This window comes from Miniopterus schreibersii (genome assembly GCF_964146895.1).
Source record: "Miniopterus schreibersii genome assembly, chromosome: 5".
Lineage (NCBI taxonomy): Eukaryota > Metazoa > Chordata > Mammalia > Chiroptera > Miniopteridae > Miniopterus > Miniopterus schreibersii.
Window position 1 is genome coordinate 24,478,412 of NC_138106.1, and position 19,674 is coordinate 24,498,085.

The 19,674-nt window shown below is 36.5% G+C and overlaps 1 protein-coding gene across 1 annotated transcript in view; it reads right to left on the reverse strand.

The window, feature by feature from the left end:
• Nucleotides 1–554: 554 nt before the first annotated feature.
• ZBBX (zinc finger B-box domain containing) overlaps nt 555–19,674 on the reverse strand; it is a 205,120-nt gene continuing 186,000 nt past the window's right edge. The window contains exon 25 of the transcript XR_013998853.1: nt 555–595. The gene's annotated coding sequence lies outside the window, so the exon portion shown is untranslated. The remainder of the gene's footprint in view (nt 596–19,674) is intronic.

The following is a 19,674-nucleotide window of genomic DNA, read 5'->3' on the forward strand; positions in this document are numbered from 1 at the left end:
ATTGTATATTGTGCTTTGTAAGTGAAATGTGTGCTTCTTGTTAACCACAGTAATAGCAGTGTGGTTTTAGACTTTGAGCAGAAGACTTTGAGCAGAAACTTGGTGTACGAGTCAGCTCTGTCTGCTATAACAAAATATCTCAGACTGGATAGCTTAAACAACAGAAATTTATTTTCCCACTGTTCAGATGGCTAGAAGTCCAAGATCAAGGTACCAGCAGAGTTCGTTTCTGGTGAAGCCTATCTTTCTGCCTTATACATGACCACTTTTTCACTGTGTCCTCACAATGCATTTTCTCTGTATATATATAGAAAGAGAGAGATCTCTGGTGTCTCTTCCTCTTCTTAAGAACACCAGTCTTATTGGAATAGGACCTCACCCATATAATCTCATTTAACCTTAATTACCTTATCAAAATCACAAATACAGTCCCATTGAGGGTTTGGTCTTCAACATATAAATTTGAAGATCTACCTTTGGTCTTGACACTAAGTTACTTCGGCAGATCATTCTCTCTCTATGCCTCTTGGTTTTTCTTTCTTCTTTATGTTTTTCAATGTGTAAAATGAAGTTGAAGTGGACCGTCTCTACATATCTGAGAACAAAGAGGGAAAACATCTTATATATCTTCAAAAATAGGATGACTTCTAATGATCAACTATAATACTCAGTGTTTATTTTAATCTACTGAACTATCTACTAAATTGTCTTAATCAGCAGAAGATAGAACTTAAAAGTTGTAAACAGAGACACTCAATGAGCCTATAATCATCCACTCCTCTCAAACGCAAAAACCAACATCTTAAATCATACATCGCAAAGTAATGCCAACAGTGCATTCCAAGTCCATCTATTTAAACATCCCAGCCACAATATTTGTTGACAGAATGGTTCATCATAAAACATTAATCTAGTAAATATCTTGGGAGTTCACAAATGCATACATGTCAAAATGTTAATTAATGAAAGTGAATTAAATTTAGCAAAACTATTATTATCCATATCTGGCAATTTAGGCAAAGAAAGAATTAGGTCCTGTTTACCCTGCTGCCCAATGTGTAGAACACTGGATTAATTACCCAGAATCACAAATATATTGTTGTTATTTGGACATGCTGCTCAGAAAGTCAGATTTCCAGCCACAATAAATTTGAGCTTCAAGATATAATGCTAGGTTACCAGGTCATTAAGCATGATTGGAAGTCAGTTTTCATCTGCAATCCGGAGTTCACATGAAAGCACAAATAAATATTCCAGCATGAAGTAAGGTAGGAAGCGAAGGCAGAAATAAGATTGAGAGACTGAAAAGTAGGTGCACAGAAAATGGATCAGATAGCTGCTTTCTCATTCCCCCTTTTGTCCAAAAACGCAGCAGTTTTCCTCTAGGGATGTTTGAAATGTGCTACTTCGGCCTCTGACAAAGAACATTTGGTACCAAAATGTAGCTGATGTGTGCTCATGACTTTGCTGCTTGAACTTAAATAGCACTTTCCATCCTACAATTTCAACATAAAGGATGAAGTGAAAAAGAGCCCCACAGCCTCAATCCTCACCCGTTAGAAGCTGGTAATTGGTGAAAATCGCTATAATGAAGAGCCCAAAAGAGGAAAATGCAATTAACCAGGAGCTTTGTATAGTACCTAATTTGATTTTCTTGGCTTGTTAGCTCAGCTGGTTGGAGCGTGGTGTTAATAAAGTCAAGTAAGTTCAATTGCCATATGGGATGGTTGGAATCACTCAATTCCATGGCTACTAACCAAATGAGTTCTATTGGTCACAAGAGGAACTAGAAAAGAGAGAATGGATTAGAGAAAATCCATTAGTATGACTGTCAAAAAAACTCAAATCACTACTCACCAGGGAAGGGATGCAGTGTGCCCTTCATTTTAATTACTTAAAACTGAGAAATAGTTTATGAAAGTCTGAGAAGTGAATATTGAGACAAAAATTTAGACCTTCTGAACACTATAATGACTATGCTTAACCAAATCAGGAACAGTTTGCCTGATCACCCTAGTATAGGTGTTCTTTAACTGGGTTCTCAGACATCCTAGTTCTAATATGTCTGGAAACATAGATTTTAGTTGAGGTGGATCAAATATATGAGATGAGAAAGAAAAGCAATAGAGAGAGAGAAATTGTTTTTAGGGCAGAACAGGAAGGGAAGCAGAAATAAGAAGAATAAAGGCTGGTAATGGAAACAGCAGAGAAAGGACATGAAATCGCTCTACTGTTGACTCAATCTGAAGCAGACCTGCTATCCAGAGAGGCCCATCCAATTTTATGATTGGGCTCTAATTCCCCTTAGAGTTGTGATCCATTTTAAGTCATGTGAAAGTAAAGTCATAGACAAACCCTGGCTTGAACCAATTGCAAAAGATTTCAGAGACATCCACATAATTGCCTTATCCCAAGGGAAAATTGCAATCAATTCCTCTTTATCCCTGGATCCTAAGACCACAGACCCATGTCCTACAATTGAGTGCTGTAATACTCAACACATATGTGACATGCAACAGCCACTCTCTTATGCAAAACCAACATATCTGGAACTCATGTATGATACTCCCAGAGAAATATGAGGGAAAGAGTTGGAGCTAAATTAGCTTGTTTGGCAAATGCTCATCGTAATGTCACAGGTGATAATCTGGAGTATGACCAGCGAACAAGTTACTTTTGCAGGGAGGAGTGGATTATTTGAGAAGCAAAAGCAAGTGCATGGCATAATTTACAATTCACCATTCTCCTTTTAACCCACAAATCTCTTTCTTCACCTTGTCTCTCCCTGCTTTACTCACAGGGGAAATGTCACATCTCCCTCGTGACAAGTTTCTTCTGGTAGGTTTTGGAAAAGCTCAAGATACAAGTTATATTCTGAGAGCTCTACAGATTGCAGGAAGGTTCTGAGGACTCTCAAAGGTCTTTGTGGGAGACAGGAACCAGGCCAAGTACCATCTCACTGCTCACGCCCTTGGATTACATGCCTTGGCCTCCAGCATTTGATGGAAAATTACAGGACAGACAATTCTCTATTTAACATTATTTGAATAAAAACAAGTGGTACAGTGTTAGATGTCTTTGAATGGTACTGAAAGTTATTTTTAAGAGTCACTCTCAAACTTTTTCAGACTCTCTCCTTTAAACTTGTCCTATTATATATAATAGCAGAGCAAAAGTTTTTTTAGTGAGAAGTGTGGGAGGGAAGGGACAGACAATTAACTAGTGGTCTGCTCAGTTACAGTAAAATTGCCTGAACAGCATTCTGTTATCTTGAAATAATAGGGTCATTTATGTGTGTCACATTTTCATTTTCAGCTCTGTGTTCATTTTAATTACTTTCATTTGAATACCCAATCTTAACTTTCCTCCCTGCACATGCCTTGCTAATCAACATGATTCATTAACATTGTAAGAGTTACAACACTTTATTAATACACTAATTTCAGTAACTAGTTCTAGTTTAACAACTGAAAATACGGAGGCCAGCCATAAAGATATTTTAAGTGTCTTAAGAATGTCAGGTAAGAACTGTTGTTAAACTGGACAAGCACCAAGGACAGTTAGTTACAGTGCTCTTATGCCCCCTATTGGTTAGTTACTTGAGAGTCAAATGGAAGTTACACCATTTTATACCCAGAGAAAAAGTCCATTGCTTTCACTTGAATCTGGCTTAAGTCATAAACTAAAAATTATTCACACACACACATATAATGTATCTCTCTGATTTCATTTTTTAATTGAAGCTAAAAGAAAAAAAGATTTAAGAGGGTAAATTTTGCACTAGGTGGAAAATAGCACTTGCACACACATATATTCACCTATTGATGAGTGCTGACTGGACACTAGGTATTTTTTTATGCAATGCGAAAATTTGGCACATTGCAAAGAGCACAGACTTTTATGATAAGTAACCTTGAATTTGAGGAGAGAGGTTTTCTTCCTATCACATTGAACCATATTGACATGAGAAAGTTATTATTTTTTATCTTGAAAATGACATGGATTATAATTCTTAATGAACATTATTGTATAAAAATTAACAGAGTGATAATTTATGTTTATGTGCCCACTCAGCATATAGTAAATGCTAAGTGTTAATTTTCTCTTTGTTTTTTACAACTCTATAATAAGAACAGCACCTATATCCCCCTTTTATAGATTGAAAAACTGAGGTTGAGAGAGAGAAAACTGCAGCTAGTAATTAGTAATGATGGCATTTAAAGCCCAGAACATGTTGCCTCTAATATAAATATTCATCTTCTTGTGTTATATACATTGAAAATGTATTACAATTCATTGCTACACAATTAGCTACATACAAGTTACTCTCTTTGAATTAGATCTTATTAAATTTAATAAGCAAAATGCAAAGAAAAAAGTTGTGGCCTTATTTGTAAAAGTGTCCGGTACAATATTTTTACAAAGATTTTACTATGTTAGAAAAATCACAGGCTATTCTCAAAAACAAAACAAAACAAACAAACAAATAAGAAACAAAACAGATGTACACAGAGGCGTTGTCATTTGACAGCATTTACTCTCTTTGTGGGTTTCTTATACTATCTCTTTGCTTTTTGTTACCATTTCTCTCATTAGAAATACCAGCTACCAGAGACACCTAAAGTGTTCCCAGGCCTAGTCTAAAAATGAATGAAAAGTAATTGTTACAGATTTTGATTACCACATATACATCTACAAGAAGACTTAAATATTACTGTAGGTACAGAGATTTAATTACTAATAGAACTAATAATATTCTCAACATAATTAAGACAGTTAAAATATTTATATTTTTAAAATATATCTACGTTACATATTATAGAAATTGTCTGTGAAAATTCGGTTTAGTAATTAATCAACTTCTAAAATTATGTCATCGGATATATATTTGATTGTATTTGTCTACCACAGCTCTAGGTTGCACTTTATTCAAAATTGTTTGACATGTTCTAATATTCTAAATTTTAGAACAAAGGAGAAGCCAGACTTGTGAGCAATTAAATACGCACTCATGTTCATTTCAGAATAATGTGGAAGGCCATAACAACTTAAATATCTGCCCATTTATAGTCATTTTCTAGGTAGATCATCAATCAAAGTTAATTACGCCAAGACATCATTTTTGATATGTCTGGAATTTGCACATATATATTTAATACTGAATAATTGTAGGTCATTTCTTTATCAGCAAAGACATGTGCCATTATAATTGTATTAATCTTAGAAGAAAATGATAAGCTAAGGTTATAGAAGCCAATTAAGCTTTTGTGAATGGGATAAACTGAAACAAATAATTATGCATTGGAGCTCCAATGGTGTCTTGCAGGACAGTGATACATTGAAACCATTCTGATAAATCCATTCATTTAGTCATTCATTTATTCAAAAAATACTTACTGACTTCTTAGTATGTATACCAAAATAAAATTAGGTTTCAGCCTAATTAGCAACATGCTAACTGATATATAAGAAAGCACTTCATGTCTTGAAATCTCTCATCTCTGTAAAGCAAGAATAAAAATACCAACTTCACAAAATTGCTGTAAGATTCAAAATGGAGTATAAGTACAGTTTCTGGTACTTAATATACCTGCAATAAATATTATCTTGATCTAATCTTGAGCGCTTTTTTTTTCTGGAAAGAGCAAGCCATTCCACTTTTCTATAATGAATTCTTGACCTGTAAATTGTTGGACTAGAATATGTAGGAGGTACTTTTCGGACCTAATCTTCTATGTTGTTACAATCCCACCAGGCCTAAATGTCAGAAGCAGGCACTGAGATACTGTGTCACAGCCTTCTATGCAATGGACTTTCTAAAATTAAACCTGTGCCAACCTTATTTCATAATTTGAACTAAGGCATATAGAGTACAGTAATAGATACTGTTTTACAAAAATAATCCAAATAAAGCTTTAGGTTTAATTGTACTATTATCTTCTACCTAGAAAAAATTATAATGTGTATCTCGAACAATTTCTTAGCAACACATAAATAATGTGGAAAAAAAGTAGATTAAAAGCAAAAAGTGTTATTTAAAATGCTTGTATCATGTAGTTACCCTATAAGTTTTTTTTTTGATGCTTAAATATAAAAGTGGGCAATAACATAATATTGAGAACTTTTTACTCACAATATCACCCTATAAAGAGTTGTTCTCTTTATTTCCCTGTACTGAAAGCTGTATTCTGTCTAATATATATATATATATATGTATGTAGTTGGAATGCTAATAGATGTGAAGATATAAAAAGATTGTTAGAGAAATTTTTAAACACAGTAGGAGCCTTGCTTCTGAGAGTCCTTAGGTTGCCTTCAAGGACTCTGGGGTAGTTTGAACAACAATCTGTTTCTTCTTCTCTGTGCCTTTCAGGTCAAATTGGCCAACATTTGGCAATCATAGATTGTACTGAATTTGAGTATCCTGACAAATTTTCAGGAAATCGCCCCTCTGTACAGGGTCAAGTGGGAAGAAGGCGAGGCAGGTTGGATGTGAGCTCTCTTGGTGGAGCCCAGTCCTCATGACACAGTGGCTTCGATAGCTGGCAGCAGGGGTGAAAGGTGGAGGAAAACAACAGACAAAAACAGCAAGAGTTCTTTATAAATCTCACCCTCAACCTTTCTTATCAATGTGCTTCCTCACCCCCTCATGTTTGCTACATTTACAAAACAAAACAAAACAATTTTTTTAAAAAGTGGAAATCAGCTAGCAGGGACAGAGTGAAAAAGCATCAGGGCAACATCTGTAAGTTCCTTCTACAAATAATTAGGAAGCACGTACAGCATGTTCCTCAAAAAGGTGGCAGAACAACAAATGAATTGTTACCATAAGAAAGCAGGGTTATCCGTCAATGTCAACGTCTTATAAATGTCAACCTAAATAAAAGATGTTCTTTTGTTGGTGATAATGAATCACCAAGATTCGGTAAAATTTCCATTTCAGAGATTACCTGGATTCGAAATGATGCCTTCTTCACCTTTTAAAAACTTGAACCTTAAAAAATATTCTACACAGGGTCAAATGAAGGTAAAATTAAAATGCCCTTATTTACCTGCTTGGAGATAGTGATTAAAAGCAGCTAGTGGAGTAGATGGAGACAGGGAGGAGGCGTATTGGAGCCGCTGGGAAATTTTGCAGGCACCATCCAGGTATCCTGGGGGCTTTAGGAGTCACTGCCCGAGGAAACCATTACCTGTACCTCCAGCCTGTCAGAGTCAATAGACATTGAGAATGATAGGTCCCGATTATCCTTCAAAACATCTTTTAGTTTAAAAGATAGCGTGATACATACACATAGCAATAGCATCTAAATGATTCTTACCACCAGAATGCTGTGTATATAAAAGTAATAAAACAGCTTGAATTTTGTACGTGCCTAATCTTAGGCTGGCACTGCCCTAAGCATTTATTTATTATCTCTCTTTTTTAAAAAAATATGTCTTTATTGATTTCAGAGAGGGGAAAGGAGAGGGAGAGAGAGAGATAGAAACATCAATGATGAGAGAGTCATGGATCAGCTGCCTCCTGTAGACCCCCCACTGGGGATGGAGCCTGCAACCCGGGGCTGTGCCCTGACGGGGAATCGAACCCTGTTCACCTGGATCCTTGGTCGACGCTCAACCACTGAGCCATTCCCGGCCGGGCTATTTATTAACTCTTATTTGCAAATATTTTATTTACTACTCTGGAAGAAAGGACACAGCAGTATAAAACCTCTTCATCAGGGGACAAAAATGGAGACTTAGAGATTAGAATAGTTTGTAAAGTTTGCCCACCTTGTAAATATCAGAGCAAGAAATAGGGCCCAGATGTGCTTAACATCAGTGACCTCAGAGTGCTTCCCATCCTAGGACATGTTTGTCAGTTCCTCCAAGATGTGGTCATAATGGGCTACACTGTTCTTTGATAACAGTACATGGGAATATAGCCTCTCTGATTTCTTCTCATTTTAAATCTATCCCAATTAATTATATTTCAAATTACTTCCACACATGAGGTTCTCCTCAACTCTCCAATAATTTTAGTATTTGCTCTATTTCATAGTAAACCACAGTGGTATTGAAAGATTGGCATCCATAGTGACAGGGTATTCCAAGAAAGCATCCCCTAAGTAGGAATTGCTTTCTTAAAGACAATCATAATACCAACTTCCAATAATTTCATTTTCATCATCTCATCATTTCATATTTGAATCACACAGCACAGTTTGTGAAGTTTTGTAATCTGTATTTCCTCATTTGATCCCCCTAATGACTGATGGGAAACTGAGAATCAGAGAAAAAAATACATTGACTCAGGCAATGCCACACAAGGGTCATGACTGACAGAGCCCCTTCCCAATCCAGGACTGAATCCAAGTCCAATACAGTTCAAGGCAGAGGGAAATCTTGTCTTTATTTCTGAGTTGTTTGCTCTTGCCTTTTATAGTCTTTTCCAGAATCTTTTATTCTACATTCCTCTTATTCCACATAACTTCAACAGTTCTTCTGATTACAGGTTCTATAATCTATGGAGGTGAACAAACCACTCAAACTACTCAGAACAAAGAGATTTCGTTTTCAAAAAATGCACAATGCATAAATGTCATTGTAATTGTTTTTCTCCTTACATCACAGGAATTATGTGTATATAAATAAAGTATTTTCATGAGAATTAGAATAATAACTACATTGGTAATATTTAGAGATAGATTAACGAAGAAACTCTGGGCTTGAGGGGGGTTCCTCAGAAAAAATCTTTCATAGAAATATGTGCTTGTTCTTAGCTGAAATGACTAGGCAATCAGATGTGTCTAATTTTTAATCATATAACATTGTCATCTATGGTTTCACATCAGTGTCCCTTGTTACATAAAAAAATTTACATTAATTATATATAGAAGTGATGTAATACAGGTTTATATTGGAAAGGGATGGTGATTTGAAAAAAATAATTACATTTCTCATTTTCTTCTTTTGAACAGTGTGTTCCATTTTCAGCTGATAATTTTAGTTATCTGAGGAGCAATTAAAAATACTGATCTGTTAGAACCAGCCCCAGTGTTTCGGATAAAATAGATAGGGATATTTAGTGGTGATTGGGACTGGAATATATGTTTTTAAAATATGTTTCTGGGTCATCCAGGTGATGGGGATGACTTGAAAGCACTCGTGGAGACCATCCATATTAACTGTGGCAAATAACTTTTAGAATCATTGCAGAAGTAATTTAGAATCAAAGAAACACTCTGTTCCTGTACACAAAGTCACATTTGGCGAGATTGACATTTCTAGGTCTCTGCCAACCATGACACCACAAGTGGATTATACTTAAAACTCAGATTGGATTTTGGAGGCATTTTTCAAGTGGGCCATTCCTGACCACTTATTACAATTATGAGTTTAAGAAAGTAACTTTTCAGGTACCTCAGCAGTACACTAACAACAATAATAACAACATTGATAAAAGATCTCTGGAAGAATACTGTGAATCAGTATAAATATGTTGTAATGCATCCTTAATTTTTTTCCCTCATGAATTGCCCTACTATCATTCAAAACACAGAATTGATCTTCTCTTTGAAGCATTTCTGAAACTCCCTAGTCAGAACTAAACTGTCTCTTCTTTATGGGCTCATAGCACTTGACTAAATTCTCTACTCTGGTTACTCTGTGTCATAGCAATTTGTGTACATTAGTCAGCCCATTAGGCTTTAAGTATCTTGAGAGTGGATAGATTTTCCTTACCATCTTGGTGATCTTTAGTGTCGAGCACAGGGCCCTATACAGTTAGTTCTCAAGAAATATTTATTAAACTGCATTAATAAAGACTTCAGGCTGTGAGAATGCATGAAGTGACCATCCTTCCATTCTTTCTTTTTTAAATTAAATTTATTGGGTTGACAATGGTTAATGTCATCTGAAAACATCAGCAGTCTTTTCTTTGCTCACTTTCCTAGTGGAAGGAACAATCTCTTTGAAATAAAACAGTCTGAATCCATTCCGTTCCCTATGCTTGACCCTGTTAGCTGTACAGACTCTAAGGAAATAATCTTTGCAAGGAGAATATTCAGAAGGCTGTTGCAGGAATGCTTTTACAACCCACCACAGCAATTTGGTAAATAATATCCTTGAATCAGATTTTACAATGTTGTTTATCATATTTGAGAGATAATCCCAAACAGCTGCTATGTATTCATTATTCTTACCTTCTCAGATTTTCATAAATGTACCAAATGTATGACCTAGAAGCAACAAAAGCTTTTAATATTCATTATTTTAACATTTTGCCAAAATTTAACTTTTAAATTAGGGGTAGGTTTGCTATTGCTTTTTAACAAAACCTTTCTGTTTCTAGCTATTAAAAGTCTGTTGTTTTCAACTTGGAGTTCTTTCATATCAGGAACAGTCACAGAAATCGTTGTTTACATTTTCTTTTTGCTTTTTAGATTTTATTAATTATGTTTTCTTTGTAACTATGCCTATAACATATGATGGCACAAAAATTCAAAAGCTTCTCTTAAACAATCAAAAAGAATTACAGATAACCTGGAGCATGGCAGCTATTAAGTCAACAAAGGAAAGTTATAATAAATTTAAGTTACAGATCTTCAACACAGGGCCTGCTCCACTGAGCAGTTTAGGTACAATCTGCCGACTCAAATGAATACTTCAGTCACTATCATTATAAGATCAATACTCTGTTGCAAGAAAGATATTGTATCTGTCATGGGCACGACAAGGTCGGCTTCCCAGTTTGCCTGCAAATGATCAAACTATCTCATGCACTAGTTGTTGCAAACACATGACTTCTTGGTCTCCAGGATGGGAGGCGGACATGAGGAGAGAGGACACTGAAAGCTTTTCAGCAACAAGAGGGGCCAGGACACACCAAGAAGGAGGGAGACATGAGGTCTGTGAACCAAGGACAAGACATGGGAGGAAGGTAAAGAGAATCAATAATCACACAAAAGGAAGACCCAGGATAACAGTCTGGTTGCAGACGAGGCCAGACCATCAAAGAAGAGTTTCTGGGGTATAACCAAGAACAAGAAAAACTGAGACTGATAGATTACCAGACAGGTTTGTGGAAACCTAATGCAAGAGGAGTGCAAAAGCGAGGAAATAAAAGGGTCAGGTAATCGCAGGAAAAAAATACAAAGTGTACAAAGGAAGTACACTCATAGTATACTGCTTGGCTTAGCAATAAAAACAACAAAAGTTATATCTTTTTTATGATGAAAACCTGTCTACATGGAATTAATCAAAAGTGAGTTATAACTATATTTTATGGATAGATGAAGGGAACATCTGTTTGTATGTGATGGATGATAAAAGAGAGGTAAATTTTAAATTCTAATTACTAAATAGTAGGAATAAGATGGAAAATGTCTAAAACTAAAACGTCAGAAAACAGTATAATTATTTTGAAGAATAATGATGGAAATAAAAGAGTGATAACTTCAAGAATTTCAATGGTTGTCAGTGGAAATTGGACTAGAAGGTAAATACACCTTTTATGAACTGCTTTTTATTTTTAGCACTCTGAATAGCTTAAAAAATAAAATTAAAAATAAACAACTGGGCCTATGGAGACCTTCATATTAAAGAACCCCCAAGCTAACCCAGGTAAGACAACTTTGAAAGCCAGCCTGGGTGTGCAACACAGAGGCCATGCTTATCAAGACAACCAGATACCTTGACACATTCAACTCACTCATATCCCTCGTGGGGTTCATGCTGCACACATTTGAATGCCATGAACACCTCCACTAAACCCACCAGCAACATCCTAAACTGAGTTATCTGTTTGGACCATCAGTATGTGTGGAAGTGGAGAACCTGTACAAAATAAAGCATTAGAAATTTGGCATGAGAGCAACATCAATCTCTGAGGTATCTATCACTTTCATAACTTGACACTTGAATGAAAGCAATTCAGCATGTAGGTCTCAAAGGCAGATATTATTATCCCCATTTTCCAGATGGTCTGGGTGAATCTAATCTGCCTAATAGTCACACAGCTGGGAAAGAAACGGGTTAAGAAGTTCAACTGAGGTCTGGTACCAAATCCCCACTTTTACTCTGAGCAAGCAGTTCTCTTCCCATAAGGCCAGGAGACCCTCTCACCATGGCCAGGACCTCTGGTGGTGAGCTACTCACACCAGGGACAAAATCCTACATGCTTTTAGAGCTTTAAGAAGCCACATTTGTCCCCACCATACACTTAAAGCTGTGATGAGGAAGGCATTACTATCTACAGCTTCTAAATGAGGGAGCGGGGAGAAGCTGCCCACAGGCTCACTGCTGGGTAGAGGTAAAGTCAGACTGACCCCGCTGTAGTCCAACTCTAAGGCTGCTGGTGTTGCCCAAATCACATCAGACATAACTTACCCACATAGAGCATGGATTTGGGATGTTATATTTGAAACGTGCATTTGTCTCAAATTTGGTATAAAGTTTTAATCTAAGTGTTTTGCCTTTTCTTCCCTTACAATGAAGATGAAATTCAAATTCCACTAAAGTGAACTGTGTACTTCTTATTTCTCAGGCACTTTTCTATACAGTATAGAAGTTACACCTCCAAACAATTCCATGGGACCAGAATTATCAAGTGGAGACATGGAGGGGTTATGTGACCTTCCCTTTATGTTTCCAACAAACTCATGTCATTGACATTGACATGGTTCATAATCTGAAGGTGCATTAATCTGAAATGGCATGTGTTTATATATGGATCTCAAACGGCAAACTGAAATGGGATCGGTACAATGTGTAAAGATCTCAAGCTAATTAGATTTGTGTTTAAGACATAAACTGCCCACCTCTCACCAAGACAAGTGATACACCGCCAGTCATTTGAAGTTTCTAGCGTATGCCCTTCTGCAATTTATAACAATAGAGTATGTATAGTACTCCAGGTAGAATTCCAAGAAACGTATGTCTCTAAATTTCCTTAGTCATTATAACAATCCCATAATATAACTACTAACGTTTTATAAAGAAAGAAACTGAGTCACAATGACAGAGAAATTAGGTGACTTGCCAAGGTCCCTGCAGCTAGTAAGGTTAGAAGCAGGATTCAGACCCAGGACTTAGGAACAAAGTCTTTAAGCACTACCCTCTACTAATTTTCTACGGAAACATTGTATTAAACATGTATTAACAAAACAGTCTCCTAACTACTTTTGTACTTTTTTTTGGTACCAACTTCCCCTTACTCTGGGGCTCCAGTGATGCAGCTGAGGGAACCATCTCTGTAAAACCAGATCTGAACACATAACTTGATTGTACAAAGTAATTTAATGGCTCCTCACTAACTCTTCAACATGTAAACAATTCTTTTCCCGGCCTGTTTCAATCTCCCTTTGCCTTGTTTCATCCCTTTGAGATGTGGTGCTGTTTGCTGTTCCAAGACCACATGAGGGCAATAGGCAATTACGGGCTCCGTAGATTGGGGATGTATTTTGTTTTAATGCTGGGCTAGGGAATTATATATCTGAAGATTTCCCAGCTCTGAAGCTTCCCTCTGATCATGTTATGAGGGAAAACACAGAGCTCTCCTAGTTCCTCATCAGGGCAAAGTTTGTTATTTCTTCGTAATGCAATTCAGAATCCTAATGATTTTTAAATAAATTTAGGTTAACTCTCAAAATTAACCAGACCCATGCAACAAGTTGCAGGTAAGTTTTCCTGTTGCAGGTTTCCATAAAGGGTGTGTGTGTATGTGTGTGCATATGTGTGTGTGCATCTGTATGTGCATGTGTGTGTACATGCGTGTCGGAGAGTCCAGTGACTTGGAGGACTTATCGTGTTCCCAGCACCCTAAGATTTTAGCTTATTCTATGGCTTCACAAAAACTCCATGAAGGAGGTATTATTATCCCCATTTTGTGGATGAAAAAAGTTAAGTTCTGAGTATCTGAGAGAGCAGAGGGAATATAAAAAGGATACTCTCCAAAGGGTTGAAAGAATCTTGACAGTCTTTACATTTAAATTTTATAGAGATTCTGCAGTGATGACTAAAAGTGTCAAATAATATTATTAGCAGCTAACATCCTCTTTGAGACTCATTTATCTTAAAGCAAAGATCCCTATTAGAACATTTAGGTTTAATATAGTTTTAAGGCAGCAGCACATCCAAATAGGAGAATCTGAAGATGCTGATGTAAACATTTGTATTTTAGGCAAGCTTGAGATCTGCCCTTAATAATTGACAGAGCAAGTGATTTTATTATTCAATAATTTAATTTAGAGTGCATTTATGTTTTCATATTTTTCTGCTTTTTTGCACAGTTCTGTAATCTTCTAAAGGCTTCCATTAAAACTGTCTGTTCAAACGATAGGCATGGATTTTGCAAACTGTGTTAGGGAACACATACCCCTACCTGTTGCTTAATCCAGTGTGTTCTAAAGCACCTCTTGTTCTCTTTGATGCTACACTGCAGTGTCTCATAGAACAATCTTTGTAAAATCCTTCAGTGTCTTTGGTCAGAGATTGGAATATTTGATGTCATATATAGACAATAAAAATCCCTTTTGTCTCAGTGGTATTTCATTACACTTCGTGGCTTAGAAACACAACCGGCTTAAAGTCAAGCAAAGACACATCTTTAAGATTGCTATGATAATGCTAATATGCCCTTTAAAATTGAGGCCAGCTGGGAAATTGAAAGGGTGACAAGTGGAACCAACTTGCATCAAACTGGCATGACACCAGGCATTGGCATGGCCTAAGTGACAGCTGCAGCATCTGGAGAGAGCTTGATAAGAAAATCCTGTTATAATACTGAGCTGGCGTTTCTTAAATTACATCTTACATGATTTCCTAGGTGCCATATTTTATTTTAGGACAAAATGCATTTCGTTTTGAAACTGAAATGCTCTTGTCCTTAAGCAAATGTGAAGGAATGGTATTTGACGGTCCTTTGGCAAAAGGAAAACCCATGCATATTTAATTAGGCCCTTTACCTGGGAGATTTTTGTTCTGAGAACAGTGTGAGACTACAACTTTGAGAAGCAGCAGAAATGCTAGTGGAGCATCCGAGCAAAGCGTGCACCTAAAGGCCTGCTGACTGGAACAGTTGTTGTGACACATTGAGAGGCTCTGGACAGGCAGTGGATGAAGGAGAACCAAGTCTCAGTTTCATCCCAATTGAGCATCTTCTCTGGACAGAAAGTCAAAGTAACTACTTAGGTGTTCTGGCTCATAAAGTGTGAAAAGGGGGCCCCACCCCCACCTCTGCGAGCTTGACTTCATTGCACCAGGAAACAAATACTCTAGGCAAAGACTGTCATCATCTCAGCCTATAGCTCAGGCTGGGGGTCTACACCAAAAAAGATGCCTCCTTTTCAGCAAAATGCCTCCTCCTGGGGGCCAAAAAAGACAAATGGTCTCCTTTCTTTTCTTCACTTATTCAATATGTGCATATTAAACAACTACTCTGTGACAGACACTGTGATGTGATTTGGATCTCTAATACATGGTTAATATAATGTGGACTCTCCTTCTTCTTACAGACGGATAGAAAGGAAAGCTATATAAACATGCAATTGCAATATGGTGTGATAAGAGCATCGAGGTAAACATGTACAAAGAACTCCCAACATTGCAACCTCTTGGCTTTCTTATTGTGCAGAGATACCCACTCTTATTTTTGAAATTTTCAAGCCTCTTCTAGTTTCGTAGAGACTCTTTCTTAAAAATGTGTGAACAGCTATGACCTATGACACTTTTGAATTTTGACTAATCTTTTCTAAACATTAATATTTGATCTGCCACTTCTATGACACAGTCCAAACTCAATAATTAGAGCATGGGCAATCTAAAAAGAAAATAAAAAAGGGCCCGGAAAATTTCAAGAAAGTGATGTAACAGATTTTACATTTTTTAAAAATCACAAGCCTAAGTCATAAGAGAAAAGTCATTGTGTTTGAAAGATATAAATTTATTACTTTAACTTTCTTAAATCTTTTGTGAAATGAGGTGGAGTATACAAAAGGTGAATACAGGATTAAGACACAAAAAATAAATGAATACACTATTAAGATACAATCATTGCACTCCCAGAAAGATGATAAGGCAAAGAATGTAATCGGACAGAAAGCTAAAAATAAATTCTTACAGATGGCATATCTGATACTGGCAAATTATCAGCTACCAGAAGCGGTTTACTAGAAAACCACAATTAATAATAATCTCTGATACATACAAAAATATTTAATAATGTCAATATCTGAAGCATACTATCTTTCAGAGTATCGTAAGTAAAGACTGTTCCTGTCAGGTGGGTGATTTATCATAAAGTCTCAGTGAGGATTCCAGAAAATGCAAGTTTTCATCTCCCAACTGTACATTCTCCACTCTACCATCTTATGCCCAGGTTTGAACACTTCTGCTTCTTGTGTTACATGTCCTCTGCTTCAAGGAAGTTTAATGATATATGCTCAATTAGCTAGTTGTTCCAAAAAATATAGCGCAGGAATTAGAACCAACTCAGAAGGTAAAACTGCTATCTAACCTACCGCCACCTAAAAGAAGGCCCCTCTATTGTAGTTATTATATTCACAAGAGGAAAAGGGTCGTTTTCTAGACACTTTGCTCGAAAACCTAATATTTAGACCTACTTCACTGATTACTAGCTAAGAATACTCCCCTATAAAGGATTTATCACCTACTGCAGGAATGTATTCATCGTAGTATGTCGTGAAAGTACTGCAACTAGACATTTTTCTTTCTACTAATACTTTCTGTTCCCATCCTGTGGTTTTGAAAAACAGAGAGCCAGATATAAAGAGAGAAATAAAGAGGCTTCTTGTCACCCCAATTTTCATAAATTCCTGACTGTAAATTTTGCTTCTGACTTTAATTAAGGTGTCCTGCGGTTCTCACATTTTGTCAGCCAGCATGGACATCCTAGTTCGCTGCCACTAGGGGGTCATCATGCATCCCAGGGCTTGCATTAAAATCACGCTGAGAAAATAAAATTCCTGGCACCTGAAGCTTTCCCCTGCTCTCACTATTCCAATTTTTTTTTCTTTGTTATTTTTATTTTCTTTTTATGGTAGAATCATCTTGTTATACCACCAAAGGGACTCCTACATTGCGGCAACAAAGAAAATATCTATCAGATAATGCCCACAGGCTAAGAATGAAAAAAGCCTCAGCTGAGTTAGGGATATTATCCAGGTCCTTTACTGTGACCTAGTCTCATTCATTCTTTTGTCCTGAGCCAATTACACTCTGCCTGAGCTTATGACCAACCTCCTCTCTTGACCAAGCTCAATGCATATTGCATGACTCCAACCAATTTTAGCTGGTTGTGTCCCCAGGCAGATCCACATGTTATTTGTTCCTTTGGATGAATGGTCATTCAACAACCATTACCCCATGCTTTAGAAATGCCTCAGGACAGGAATACATCCAGAAATAAGTATGGGCAGCCCAAACACTGCCAAATGTTTATTCACTACATGTTTATAAGACTGTGTGCTCTAATCTACCACGCCAATTCCCAAATAGATTAGCCATTTTAATGAGGGGAGAGAAACTTCCTTATTTTGTTAATTAATCAACAGCCATTCCCAATTCTCTCCCTACCGGGCCCATGTAGAGTTCAAGAACTCCCAAGATTCTGGACAAGAATTTGATTGGGCCATGCCAATCACAGTGATTTCATTTACCATAATTATGAGTAGCTGAGTCATGGACATGTGACACAATTTTGATTAAAGGACACTGAGTAAACTTCTATACAGTTTTCAGAAAAGGTTATTGGTTAAGAAAATAAAATATTCAGAATAAAATTTTTCTCTTCTTAAGTTTAAGCCATGGAGTCTGCATGTGATTCCTGGAAGTGCTGCAGTTATCATGTAAACATGAGGAGAAGCTCACTGATGTGCTGAACAAGTCAGAATAGAAATATGGATGATGCTACACCAGGGTTCCTCACGAGGGCCTTGAACTGCTGAATTAACCAACCATGGACACTGCTCTGGTTTTCTTATCCTGTAAGAACATAAATAGCCAGATGTTTGTGAATAATAAAAGGTGGGTAAATATGTTATTTTAGTTTGATTTTCTGGTACTTAGCTAAAAGCATTCTAGTAGGCAGAGCCTGCATATCCAACTTACAATCCTTTTTCTCCTGTTATCACAATTTCACACTTTAATCAATTTCAGCGTAATGATAGTAGGAATGAACGATTGTCTGCTTCTTCAAATTTTATTAACCAAACATTATGTCTTTGTCTCCTCTCTTATTATGACAGCTGGATTCAAAAAATCTTATCTGTGATAGCATTTTATGAAATAAGAGTATGAAAACTAGAGAAAGTCACCAAGGAAGAAATCAATACTGGGGCAGAAAAATCCAAAATGTCACCCAGTACAGAACTATCTGAAGCATTTGCCAAAGAAGAAAACCCTATGAGACTCAGAAGCCAGTAACTATGAGGAAGAGCAAGGTGGGATTTGAGATTTCCACAGCAGGTAGAACACAGTGAATGCTGTTACTGGGATGATGGAGAACTGGGCAGGGTTGACTATATTATTTGTGGTTCCCCATGCAAAGTGGTGGTACATAAAAACAGTTCTAGAATTAACCCTGCAGTAGATCCTTCCATATTTCAGATGAAAATCATAATATAAAATGCTATTTAAATGGCAAGGAAATACTTGATGTACACTGTCAACATAGGTAGCTGGATGTAAAATTATAGGTGCCTATCTGTATTTGTGAGGTATCTATATAAATAGACTCAAATGAAGTACATCAAAATATAATAATATGGGTATTAGTTTACTAAGATACATAAATCCCACAGATTGAATGGTTTTTAAAAAACATACATTTGTTGTCTCACAGTCCTGGAGGCTAGGAGTCTGAAATCAAGATGTTGGCAAGGTTGGTTTTTTCTGAGACATGTGAGGGAAGGATCAGTTTAGGGCCTCTCTTCTTGGCTTTAGGTGGTTGTCTTCATGTTCAGATGGCATTTTCTCTACATGCATGACTGTCTCCAAATATCCTCCTATTATAAGGGTGTACTAGAATGACCTCGTTTCACCTCGAAGACTTCTTCAAAGGCCCTATCTCCAAATAAAGTCACATTCTGAGGTACTAAAGGTGAGGACATTGAAATATGAATTTGGGGTGGGACAGTTTTAACCTATATGATAGGTTATGCCTGAATATCATTTTTAACATATTTTCAATAGCTTTCAAAGATTTTCAATCAGTTTTATGAAGGAAAAAAAGGTTATGAAAATATGCAAACTAAAAATGTTCTAAATAACAGGTTAAAGAAAATACCAATAATATGATATTCACTAATTATAGCAGAAGAGTCTTTGTGAAGAATATGGGAAAATAAGATGATGCATAAGAAAAGACTGTCATGTACAATGAATCATTCTGTAGCACCTATATAGGTAATTTATTAGAGTGAAGTATATACGCTAAAAGAATCTTATAGCCTTAAGAACAATGATTCCAACTCTCACTCTTTTCCCTCCTCCACACAACTTCCCCTCCTCTGTTAATCCAGGATTTCAGCTTTACATATAAAACTACATCAGACACTCCATTCTGACTTTTATAATCCTAAACCAAGCACGTTCAACATCTTTTAAAGAACATCCTCAAACTCTGATTAGATTGAAACTGGCAGATAAGCATTTATTCAGAAATATATTTTA